Below are 14218 nucleotides of genomic sequence, written 5' to 3'. Positions count from 1 at the left end.
GGTCTCACACCTAGTTATAATATATATCGAATAATTCATGTAGAAATCAACTATAATATATACATAATAATTTAAATAAATCAGTTTTTCTCCATACACAACAATTTATGTTTTATAGAATTATATTGTAATTTGTAAAACATTATAATGCATAAATTTTTGTGTACGAATCATGTCACACCCCCAAACCAAGGATGGCAGAAACGTACGGGGGTGGCGGACTTCATGTATAGTATCACAACAACGAGTATAATCGTGCTCCAAGTAAATACAACCATCATAAATATTATTGAAAAAGTTGCACCAAAGTATGAGTTTACATGTTTCAAAATCAATTACACTATAATGACAAAATGAAATGTTTGAAGATTTAACGCCCCATCCTCAAAAGTTGTTGATTTCCTGAGAATACAAGTAATTTCGAAAAAGTGTCAACAATTAAGTTGGTGAGTTCATAAGCTTTTAGATGTAGAATTTGAAAACTTTGGTTACCACCAGCATGTATAGTAGTTTTATTATTTGAAATAAAACCAAGTTTTGTATCCCGAGTTTGGAAACCTTTGTTTATAAATGTGATGTACACTTAAGAAAAATCCAATATTCTCCTTATAAAATGTTATGTAGTCTTAAATCACAAGATCGAGTGTATGTTTGTGTTTCGTACTTGTAACGTGTTGGTAATTGAAATGAATACCCAAGAAAATATAATATTTTCCTTATAAGATGTTATCTAGTCTTAAATCCCAAGACCGAGTGTATGTGTGTGTTTCGTACTTGTAATGTTGTATGTAGTTTTAAGATAAATAAAACCCCTTTTTAAAGTAGAAATTTCCCGTAAACTATATGTGCCGTTATCTCCCTATGTGATTCACTATAACCATACTAACACAGAGAAGACCTGCTGCGACGTTCTTCGGGCATCGGTACTGAAATGACATTTGTCACCCCCGATCGGTCGATCGGGCTATCGTAAGCAGCATGAATCTGGGTTGACAATCCCAATATAGATCTATACACAATTATCACGCTTAGGGATGAGCAAACGGACCGGAGAACCGGCCGGAAACGATCCCGGAACCGGTCGGGCCGGGATCGGTACTATAATTTTATGAATTTTTGGAACCGGGACCCGTTAAGAACCGGCCCAAAACCGGGAATCGGACCGGATAGTCTTTACAAAACACCCCATGCCTTTGTCGCTTGCACTTCTACTTTGGACATTAAAAAAAAAAAAAAAAAAAAGCGATCGTGTAAGGATTTGAGAATCCATCGTTTTGTTGTTCGGGTTCTGCATTGTTGTTCGGATTCTCCATTGTCGAATGAAGGATTTGAGATTGAAAACCATTTCATGATCTCTGGTTTTAAAGTTTTCCATTCGGTTACAATTTCAGGTGCATTTGTAAGTGTTTGCCCTTCATTCCAATTTATAGCTTCCCCTAATTCCTGAATTTATATGAAGTATTAAAAAGTGTTGAACTTTATTGATATTTAAAGAAAGAATGTGATTGTGTAGTTTTACCTCTTTTAGCAATTCGAAAGATTAGGCTGTTTGAGCATTTTGACATTTTTGCACCCATGTTTCTTTAGAATGTTCAAGCCAAAAAGAGTCTATGAATCGTTCTAATATCATCTGGGAAAGAAATTTGAAATATTTATATATCAACTTTTTTATTTTATATGTAAAGTTTAACTCTACTTATATGGAATACTTAAAGAACTTGTTTAAGGGTATGCATATGCATGAACTAATCCATGAAGTTCTCTCATATATAATCTTCACATGTGTTTAATGTAACTTTGAAACTCAAATAAATCCCCCAAAGACCGGACCCGAAATCGAAAAACCGTAAGCCCAAAATACATTGCTATTTCTCGAAGGCCGGTTCCAAAATCAAAAAACCGGCAAAACCGGACCCGGACCCGGAACCGGTAGAACCGGAACCAGTAGAACCGCCGGGCTGGTTCGGTTCTTGATTTTGGTTCCGGTTCGGGCCGGTTCAGTCCTTTTTCTCATGCCTAATCACGCTCTCCCTACAAGAGACTCTGGTTATAACTATTTCAGGAATTTTAACTCGTACTCTAAGAGTACAATGAAGACGTGCCTCACAATTTACGATAACAAGTTTATGTGTAGTATGCGTGTAAAACCTTTTCTATAGTGGAATTGAAATCCCCTTTTGTGTAGTATGTTTGAAATGTGAAATCCATAGACTATACATATTATAATTTATCATGTGGTAAATTAAAACCCGTTTGTATTAAGAGTAAAAGCTTTTGTGTAAGTAGTATGCTTAGCAAAGTATCACTATACTACTTATGTTTCATCTTGTGTGTTTGTAATGATAAAGAACTCTTACAATTTAGTGAGTAATTTTTGTTATTTAAATGTAACACAACAGAAAACACAGGTAAACTATGAAGTCATCAAAGATAAACATTTTGCTCAACATGTTACAAAGTGTTATGAAAGTTGTATGTTGTTAACCAGTTTTTAACCTTTCTGCACTGTTTTAAAAAAATCATACGATGTCGAAAACTAAATCCATAAACTCTGAGAGTTTAGAAAATGTGTCTAGTTTATTCATAAGTTTTATTATGATTTATATAAGTCTCTAACTTGTGCGAAAATGTTCATATTCACAGACTGGTCCGAATTCGTTTCTGAAATGATAGGCAGTTTTTTTAAAAATCACCATAAATTGTAGAAAAATTGTATGGAGATGTACAAGTAGTCATTAGAAAGGTATAAACCTAAACTAATTGCATATTAAACAGTTTTGAAATATATTTAGTTTAAGATGGTCATAACAGTCCGTGAATAGGACTCAAGTTTTATGTGAAAAGCTGAAGTATGAGTTTGAGTTGTGAAAAGCTGAAGTATGAGTTTGAGAATAAAGGTTTCTAAGTCAAGAACACTTGGGAGGTGCTTGAAGATTTGAAGATCCTTGGCACAAATATGATGATATTTGTGTAAGAGATTCATGATTTGAGTGAAGGAGTGTAGAATATTCAAGATTGGGATGAAGATACTTACCAAAAATAGAGGAGAATGCTCAAGAACAGCCTTGAAATCTTGAGTTTAGAGAGATAAAGTGAGAGAGAAAAATGGGTTTGTTTTTGGTGAAAGAGAGAATATCTTGGAGGAGAGATAAGGGTTTTTCCCCAGCCTTTGATTAATGTGTCTTGCTAGAGAAGGGTGGTGAAATTACAAATAGTTGATTGGCTATAGGTGAATAGTGACAGGAAGATGTCATGGAATGGGTATGGGAGATAGCTTGTGTCCTTACTTTATGGGAAAGTCAACACTCAAAGCCAATATCTTACAAAAAAGATATTATTCTTATATAAAGGTTTATCTCAAAATGTTATATAGGGTCTTATATGTCAAAATATAAGTTTAGGTGAAAATCCCACGCGAAAATCATGAAAAACAAGCTTAAAACGCGAAAGTGGTCGAGAACCGGGAAAAGGAAGTAAATATGCGAGGGTTCGGTCCAAGGGGGTTGAGAACCGAGAGTAGATTGATCTGAGCCGAAGGGAACCAAAGGCGAAATGAACAGAAGGTGAAATGGACCGAGAGTGCTTGGAGTTCGGTTCGCTTAGAAGTTGTTTCAGTCATAGTGGTTCGGTTCCTAGGGGCTAGCTTTAGTTTTTGGCAGGTTCAGCTCCTAAGAGGGGTTTTGGTTCTATAAGAGGCTTCGGTCCTTAAGGGTTGTTTTTCAAATAATCTTCCGGTTTTGAGCGTTTTTAATTAAGTTAAGGGTCGGGATGCCCCGAGAGTTCATGAAAAGTTGAAAGAGGGTTTTCAGAGAGATTTGGGAGAGATTTGAGAGAGATTTTGTTTGTGACCTTTGCGAGTGTTTAACTTCGAAATGCCAGGTTTGTAAACCTCGTTTTGCCTTGTTATGAGTGTTATACGCCCCCGAAGGGTATGTATCAATGTTTTATCGAGTAGTTCCATCACTTACCCTGATTAAGGTTTAGATTTTCTGAACATGTGAAGACTCTAAGTGATCCATTGCATTAGAATGGTGTGTTGTATAATAGTAACATAATGTAAACCCTAATATATAAGGGTTAATTGAGTTGGCCGGTTTGACTTGTTGAATTTCTTTGAATTTGACTTGACCAGAAAGTAACGGTTGTCACAAATCACCTCCCATAATATATGCTATAAAATATAATTTTTATGAACATTTCATATAATATTGATCTACGATGTTTCCAATTTTTCTCATTCCATTAAACCAAAGCTTCAATATTATGTTTGATTTGGTTTTTTGTATTGTTTTACAAATTTTCAATTTCTGGATCATGTTTTGCTTAGACCTAGAAAATAATCTAAGTTTTCTTTGAACAACAAACCGCCGAATTTGAAGCATGTAATATTTGAATTCTTTTTATATATAAATTGTGTGTTCCTTTGTGAATAGTACCTAACAAGGGTACTGTTGTTCATAGGTTACTTCACCATGGTTTGTTGGGGGGGGGGGGGGGTCTGTCATCGGGTTATGTGAAGCATCGGGGTGGTGCTTAAGACCACCTATTTGATTCAGTAGGCGCGCGATAGGCTGTGGGTCACACAAAGTCGTAAAAAGAGTTATTATGACTGACTCCGTTCAGACCTTGGGTTTCAAGTGAGGGATGTGGTACTACTGAAGGTGTCACCTTGGAAGGGTGTCATACGGTTTCGAAAACGGGGAAGTTGGGCCCCCAATTTATCGAACTCTTCAGAATTATTGCCCGGGTAGGTCGGGTAGCATACCAGTTGGACCTTCCTGAGGAGCTCAGTCATATCCATAACACCATCCACGTGTCTTAGTTGCGGAAGTGTTTAGTCAATGAGTCCGTCGTGATATCGTTGGATGATATGTAGGTGGATGAGTGTCTGAATTATGTGGAGAAGCCAATTATAATTCTTGATAGGAAAATTAAAACTTTATGTAATAAGGTAGTGAATCTGGTCATGAAGGTGCAATGGTAGCACTAAAAGGGCTTTGAGTGGATGTGGGAGTCGGAGGACAGGATGAGGGAGCACTACCAGGATTTTTTGTGGTAGCAGACTTTGAGGACGAATTCTAATTCAAATGGGGGAGATTTGTAACACTCGGATCCATGTATTTTTTTCCTTTTAGTCCTTGGAATAAAAATATAATTACGAAAGAGGTACATTCGTACGCTGGGCGTACGTCTAGGTACACTTAGCATACATGGGTGTGTTCGATCGGGGACCTGAGCCACGTAAACAGGACGTACGAAGCGTACACGAGGCATATGTAGCCAAAACTAAAAACCATAATTTTAGGGCATGAGCCCTATTTAAACACATTTATAACCCTTGGACCTTCACCCTTATCAGCTTACTTCTTTTAACGTCCCTAAAACCCTATTTTACCTTTGAGTGTGATATTTGAGCTTGGAAGTAACTTTGGTGGCCTTTTTGGGGTGGTTGCAAGATGAATAACTTGGTGATAAAACCTTGGATGTGGTTAATCCTTTTTTATAGTTAGAGTTAGGGTTTGTTTATAAGCTCATTTTTGGTCCATGGGTTCTCTTTTAGGTGTTTGGGTAACACCAGAAGCTAGAAATGTTATATCTTAGTACCATTGGTGTGTCATAAAAATGTTATCTTGGTTGATGATATGAAGCCATGAATGAATCTAGGTCCTCTATGTGTGCTTTAATGAACAAAAATGGAAGTTTGACTCCCATAAGACATACTAAGGCATAAAGTTGCCAACCTTATGCCCTAGGACTCCCTTAATGACCGAGATCCAAAAGTTAGTTTTTTAGTTGTGTGGATTAAGCACCAAATAGCTAAGGTGTTGAGCAGCTTAGTACGCTAATCGTACGAAGGTGTACGCAACGCGCATTGCATGGAGGTCAAGTATGACAAGCGTACTGACATTACGCAACTTGTATGCTCCTAGTGGGCTTTTGGACCTTTGTTAGGCTTTTGGGTCATTGGGCCTTAGTTGGATTTGGGCCTTGAGCTGTTTAGAATAGGTGGGCCTATGAATTCTGCTAATGGGCCCTAAGTGGTGTAGTTAGTCCTTTGTGGGCCTTGGAGCCCATTATTTCGTTTGGGCCAAGAATGGTTAGGCCCATTATAGGAAAGGCAATTGGGCCTTTATCTTAGGAGTTTTGTAACACAGTAAATTTTCAAACAATTTTTTTTTCATTATAAAATCATATAATTCTCGGAGCACATTTCACAAAAATCTCATTGATTTAATTTACAAAACACAACTCCATAATTGTTTGATTCGGATTCCAGGATCCTCAAAGCATAACTCCTGCTCTGTTGTTTACAATCACGCTGGTGCCTTTCCGCGATCCTGAGAAAACCTGAAACATATATCACATAACACAGTAAGCGTGAAGCTTAGTGAGTTCCCCAAAATACCACACACGTATAATTAGCCACTCGAAGCTATAGCTCTGTAAGACCCTCCGGTCAATGTGTCTCAATGGGACCCTCCGGTCCTATAGCTCATTGGACCCTCTTGTCCGGTCTAAGTGAGGACCCTCTGATGTCACTGCTCGTTGGACCCTCTGGTTCGGTCTGTAAAGCTCTGCATATCATAAATCATAAAGACATAATGCATAGCATACAACATAAGGCAGGAAAACATAATACTCAATGTAAGCACATAAGACCCTCCAGTCACACATAAGTACCACTCAAGGTAAAGTATTGTGAGAAGACTCACCTTAGATGATGAACAACTCCTATAAACACTCTACGCACCGGCCACTAACTATGCGCCAAACCCACAATTATCCCAATTAGGAACTAAGTCCAAACTCTCACTCATTTGGTCTAAAGGTATTCCACTAACCAACCCATCAATGACTTAAAACACATTGGGCCCAACAAGGCCCAATAATAGATGGGCTCCCCAAGGCCTAATTCTAAATCTAAATGGCAAGCCCAACTCAAGGGCCCAAAGCACAATATAATACTTCTTTACTCAAAATCACTAATACACAAGCCCAAAGATCCAGGCCCAATAATAGATTCAACCCAAAAGCTCACAGAGAGGTTACGCGAGGCGTACCTTGCTTGGTACGCTCAACGTACACTAGCATGCACGAATCTGATTGGGGACTGTACGCGCGGCGTACTGGAATTACGTTAGGCGTACGCCCAGTTTTTCTTAGTCCATTTTCTTGGTCTTAACCCATTAAGACCTTAGCTCAATACTCATATCTGGACTCCCTAATAGCTCTTACTCCATAAAGTCAGTGACTTTAAGCCTTTACATGGTTGACAAGGTCACAAACGCACAAAACTCTTACTATCTTAACTCAAAATGCTCATATCTCATGCATAGGATGACTCTCACGTTCATGACCTCATTTTTATGGATCGTCTCCACTAGAAACACTTAAAACGATAGATATTAAGTGCAACAACTCATAAAGCCTCAAGCATTAGGACCAAAACCCTAAAATGGAACATATCATGCACAAAACAAAAGGATGGGAAAGCTTTAAGTTTTATACCTTCAAATGATGCTCCAACTATAGAAAAGCTCAGATCCAAAGCCTAGACTCCAACTCTATTCTCTTTCATGCTCTTTATTCACTCAAATAATCCCACAAGAGCACTTAAAAGCTCATTATGGTCACACATAAGCTCAAGAATGAGGATTAGGGTTTGAGAGGGTTTACAAACTGAGGATGGTGGCTAGGAATGAGGCCATCACATTCTTTATATAGGGACACTTCTCTCAATTAGGGTTTTCCTTTTGTTCCTAGTACGCCCAGTGTACTAGGTGGCTCTGCTTAAAAGTCATGCACATGAGTACGCTAAGCGTACACAGATGTACGCCCAGCGTACTCCGCTACCACGATTTTCAATTGAAGGACTTATCTTGCCCAATCTTTAATCTGTCAACACTTCCTCGATATAACCCCGATTCCTACGAACCTCAAACCCACGAAAAAGTGATGAGATGCCCTAAGCTCCTAGCATCTTGTCGCAACCCCGAGACCTCCTCATGCGTGGGTTGTGCTTGAACCCTGACCATAGATGATCTGAAACAGGATGTTACAATTCTCCCCCACTTGACTTAGATTTCGCCCTCGAAATCGCTCCTTATCAACACAAAGATCGAACCCAAACCCGATAGCAATACCGAAAAGACCCAATATACTACAAAAATCTCCACCAAAAGCACCTGAACCCGATGGGGACTCCCGACCCCGAAGAAGGATAGACCCAACTGCCACTGCGATACTTTATCGGATTCCCCAAAACTTGAAACTCTAGTGGTCTATCTCCCTGCCAGACCACCCTCGCAAAACATCATACAGCTAATCGCCCATCGAATAATAGACTCTAAGAATACTCTTCCAACTGTTGGATTAGTGTCTAAGTCCATAACTGTTTTGGTATGTACTTGACCCGATTATGAGCATGGTCCTTTTGGGTTGCCTTCACCATAGCAATATGTAGGATGATTTAAGGAGAGAAAGGTTTAAATATGATTTATTAATATATTATGAGAATAATATATTAAAGGAGAAATCATATTGTTTAATTAATATTGGTCAAGAATTAATTAAGAATTAATTTTGTGGTTAAAAGAGATTAATTAAACTTAGGGGACTGAAGTTGTAATTATAAGATAATTATAATTGGGCTATGGATCACCTAATAATATATAGGTTGAATGAATTCTATGGGAAGCCCATTAGAAATCGTCCAAGGGATATGTTTAAGGAGTCCATGGGCTGCTTAGGGCCTAAGCAGTCAAATTAGGGTTTCCTAGTTGTAAACCCTAATAGCCTACATGTATAAAAGGGACCCTTAAGCCCCAAAAACGTGGACAACACTTCCATTAGGGTTTCCAGCCGTTTTTGGTGCCTCCTTTTCTTCTCCTCTTCATCCAAGTTGCATATGGTGTTTGTGACTCCATTAGAGGTACTGCACTTGTGGTACTTGCTTTCAAGAGCTAAGGAAATTCAAGGAACTAGTTGTTATTGCTATATAACAACAAAAGGTATGTATTCTAGCTTTATATATGAATTTCGAAAATTATAGTAGCATGCCAGGTTTCTTTTTGTGTTCATAAAGTTGTATAACTAATAGTGAAAACATAGATCCAATACTAGGGTTGCATGCACACATAGGATTGTTTGTATAAGACCCATCAGTGGTATCAGAGCCATTGGTTTTTGTTTTCAATTAGCTTTTATTCAAATTTGTGAACTTGACATATTAGGGTTTATGGCTAATAAACCCTAAAGGCTAGGTAATTTTCGCAATTAGGGTTGCAAAACCCTGATGGCGATTTTTGCTAGGGTTTCCCAAATCCTTTCCTTAGCCTCCAAGATTTTGAAATCTAGGGTTATCCAACCCTTGGATTTCGAAATTACCTCCTTCCCCAAGGTTAGATCCTAAATTTTAGGGATTTGGATAATCCCATATCTTGTAATTATCTTTTAATTGTTAAATATGGTAATTAAAGATCTTGAATTATCCCATCCCTTATTTTCGAGATTTAGAGAGGGATTCAAGGGATTAGGATATCTTAGATGTATAATTGGTAATTATCCTCATGATCTAGATAATCCCTTGTGATTTAATAATTTAAATTAATTGTTTAATTTATGGTAATTATTAAATCAAGAGTTTTAATATTTAAAATTTTAATTTAAATGTCTTAAATTCGAAAATTTTAAGTGAGATTAAAACCTAATTGTTTTGAAGAGTTTCAAAACTTTCCCTCAAGTTTTGGAATTTAAATTGTTGATTAAAAGTTAATTTTGAAAGTCTAAGATCCAAAACCCTGATTTTGAAAAGTTCAAATTAAACCCTTATGGTTTTATTAAATTAATTAAGTGTATAATTAAAAGAGATTTAATAAATCCATAATGATTTTGGTTAATTAAAAGTATAATTTAAACCACCTAGTATTTTAAAAGTGTAAAATACACCCTTATACTATATATAACATTAAAAGTTTAATATTATATATGTATAACTAAAAAGTCAGTCTTACCATTAGTAGGCCTCATTCACGAAACTAGTCTATAAGGGGTGTTTAAGGAAATTGCCTATAAAATGGCGATTGAATGGGTATCCACTCTTACCCACCGCACTCTTGACTAGTGGAGGGTCGTTAGCCGAACGGGTAGGATAGGACAGAAACCTTCCATTATAAGTATAATGAAGTACAAAGTAACTAAATGCTTTTTCAAATTCCCAAATCATAGTTACTTTAGGCAAAATGTGAAATTGTATGCTAACCCATGGAATTACACTTCGTACCCTTGTCAAACGTTAGTGGAGCGTGTGTGGTTAACCGGCACACTAATTTGGGGATGACATTGGTGGCAAAGGGTGGCTCGATGCTTATCATAGATCAATGGAGCGTGTGTGGCTGACCGGCACATTGATTAGGTGATAGTAGCATTGGGTGCACCACGTGATTCGTATGGTTATTTACACCTTGTTTGAAGAATGGATTCTTGAGCTACAACTTGGAGTTAGAATAGATGGTTAACATAGTTTTTCAGTTGAATTGCATTGTAAGGACAAGTTTTTTCCGCAATAAAATAAATTTTGATTTTGTCTTATTTATTTATCCTTATAATGAAATATATGAAAAAATTGATGTTCATGTACTTCTATTATTAGCAAAATGGATTTGATTCTTAATTATGGAAATGTCAAAAGTGTACCAAATAGGGAGACTTTCTCATCGCCCAAGTTTCAATTGGACAGAAACTTGGAATCATGCAATGTGTATTGTATGATGAATGGAAAACTTTCACATTTGGGAAACTTAGACTAATTCTTTGGCAAAGTGTCAGTTGAAAGACTAGGAGATCAAGTACACTAGGTTGTGCGTTGATCAAGTCCACCACAAGAGTGACAAAGATATTCGTCATGATTTACTAAAGTTTAGTAAATGTGATTATACTTATAAGATTAAGTGTAATTCTGAGATTGATTGAAAGAGTTTCAATGAATAGTAGAACGAATAAAGAAGAATCAAGTAGGCAGAAAGATAAAAGTTTCTCTCTTCTAGAAAGAAGGGAGAGTACCTTTTATTGTGTTTTATGATAAGTCTTAAAGATTAAGAACCATGTCTCAATAGATCCTCTAAGTGAGTCTTAGTGCAATTGCATGTCTAAGAAGAGGAATCAAGTATTGTAGAAATGGTTAAATCAAGAAGTCAATCATACTTCGTTCCAATATCAAGTCTTAAAGTCAAGATTGTGACATTGAGTGAAAAGTTTTAAGTAGGTTTATAACACTCATCAAATATGGAACTTGGAAAAGTTTTCTCATTCTTGTACATTTGAGATTAGTAAGTTGTGATGTCTTGGATAAGACAAAGACCAACTAGGACCAACTTGTGAAGTGTTCTTGTCTTGATAATAACTGCACTAACTCTTGAATATTTGATTGTCAAGAAATGTTTCTTGACAAAGAGAATCATATATGTCAAGAGGTCAGTGGGAGTTTTAATGTTTTGAAAAAAAGTTTCAAGAACAAATCAAATAAACCTCATCGATCATCACTAGCGCACGAGTTGAGGTTTACAACCTATCGTGTTGACATTATTTTGATTCTGTGCCAATCCAATCGAGTTAATTATGCATGTGAGTTCTATGAATTCTCATTTGAATGCATAAAAAGCAAGGACCTTGATCAATGAAAGTACATTGATAAGAAAGGGTGAGCTGATTAACTACTTGGATGACGTGTTGGGCAGCTGTGCTACCATAAGGCAAGAAATCAAGATTAAGAAAGGTCAGTCCATATGAGTTTGAATTTGTCATAAACTTTGGTTTTAACAAATTCACATGGATAGGAACAAATACACCATTTAATTCTAAGTGTCATAAGATTTCCTCCTTCATGAAAATGATTGTGAGGAAATGCTTTCACTGAGAAAGATTTTAAGAAGATAGTGATTGTAAAATTGCATTCTCGAATTCGATAATGGTTACGGTATCCCTTTCCATAATTTGAATTGTGAGGTTTGGCAATTAGTCTTAATTGTTAAGACACACATATGAACTATCTAAGGCAAAGGTGTATAAGTTCAAGAAGCCTTGATAAAAGATTATCAAAGCACTAAGTATTAGAAACATGGACTTAAGAAATTCAATAGTTATTGTCTTTCTGAAAGTTAAGATGTTTATGAATACATGTCGAAGCTAGTGGGAGCATAAGTGTTATGTTTTATAGTAATCATCATGATAGTGGGATCATAAAAGTTATGATTGTATGATTATTATGGAAAGTATTGCAAGTTAGCAATATTAATTATAGAAAAACAAAGATTCAATTTGCAAAGTTGCATGGGTTGAAAAGTTGTTTTGCTATAATTAAGGGAGAGAATATTATACTCCGTTTCAAAATCTAAAGCTTAGATTAAGAAATTTTAATATTTTCAGTCAAAGGATACATTGTGTGTTCTTAAAACGATTATGATTACGGCATCCCTCTTCATAGTTCGAATTATGAGAACATGACACATAAAATATTATGGCAAAAGATTGGTAAAGTATCATATCTTTATGTAGGACATTATGCATCGTGTCCCATACGCTTCGGGTATAGGATCGATTGCAAATGCTATAGTATTTTACCATTCTAAAATTTTCCAAATGTCTAGCGCATTTAGAGGGAAAAAAAGGGACTAGAATTGGTTTTGACTAAAATAATTAAACAACTATCAAAGGCAATCCAAAGTTCGACGAGGATTGGTCGCTTGTGAGTAGTTGGAAGTATAGTATTGAAAAAATATGGAAATGTTTCCATATTGGATGGACCATATCGACATCATTACAAATAGAAAAGATTCTATTAAGAATGGGTTGTCATGAGGGTAATATGGAAGCGTGTTCATATTAGGAAGTAAATATTGAAAATCTAGATTAGAAACTTTTATGCAAAAGGATGTTCAAAGGAATGTACTTTGAGTGAGAGACATCATATCTAAGGAATTGTCTTGTAACAATCTCCGATAGAAGACTTTGTAATATCATTGGCAATAGTGCAATGACATTATGAAGGGATCGTTGCATAAAGTGTTAAGATCTAGCATATTCTATAAGTAGCGAGAATTTGATATTCTTACACTTATGAAAATGGATTTGGAGTTGTGAAATGAGAATGATTGGAAATGTGTTCAATTGATCTATTTCACAAAGCATGGACCATAGGAAACACGGTGTGCATGCTTAGAGCATGGGACAATTGTTGTTGTAATTCAAGCAATGAGTTGATTATCCGAAACACTAAATGATAAATAATGAGTAATCAATATGGTGGATAAATAGAAGGGTTTTATTTACTCTCACAAGTTTGGGGCCATATAGGATTAAGTATTGCTGTTATGTTTCAATTTGCATGTTTTGACTTCCAGAATAACTAGGTTATTCAAACATCCACAGTTGGTCATACGTTGGGAGTAGGTATGAATAAAGACTGTCATGAATCTGTCTGTAGATTGTCTGAAGTGTTTAGACATGGCACAAGTTTGCTGCAGAGTTCGTGAGTGCTTTGATAAGATTAAAGTATTGGATTAAACCCACGCTCACTTGCATCACTTCACGGTTTTATCATGAATGATTAGTGAGACGATAATATTGTATATTCTTGAAACTGAGACGTGTGAGTTGTTATTTGTTGGTCAGTTACACATTGATAATAAGTAAACGCACCAGTAACTTGGTGTTATAAAACTTATTGTTGTGTGTGATTCGATCAGTAAATGCAAGCGAGCATTTGAGTCGAAGTTTATCCATTCCTTTTACCCAAAGTGGGATAAAAGCGATATATGTGGGCCTCTCGATGATTTAGTGATGACACCTAAGCGCTTGGCCAAGCTGGGACTAAGTTGATGTGTTCAATTGTAGTCTGTTATCAGTCGTCATGAATCGGAAGTCGGGAAACAGTATAGAGAGAATGATTGAAATTCATGTCTTTTGTCTATACGATATCTTGAGAATGGAGGAATATATAATCCCTTATCTAGAGGACACGCTATCTGATAAGATCAGAGTTGACAACGGCTTTTGAAAGCTACGATTGCTGATCAGGTTCTGAAGTCATACGGAAAATAGTTATTAGACTTATCCAAGTGGGAGACTGTTGGATTAGTGTCTAAGTCCATAACTGTTTTGGTATGTACTTGACCCGATTATGAGCATGGTCCTTTTGGGTTGCCTTCACCATAGCAATATG

Source organism: Lactuca saligna, chromosome 6 (assembly GCF_052625555.1).
Source record: "Lactuca saligna cultivar CGN05327 chromosome 6, ASM5262555v1, whole genome shotgun sequence".
Lineage (NCBI taxonomy): Eukaryota > Viridiplantae > Streptophyta > Magnoliopsida > Asterales > Asteraceae > Lactuca > Lactuca saligna.
Note: the sequence above shows the minus strand (reverse complement) of the source record.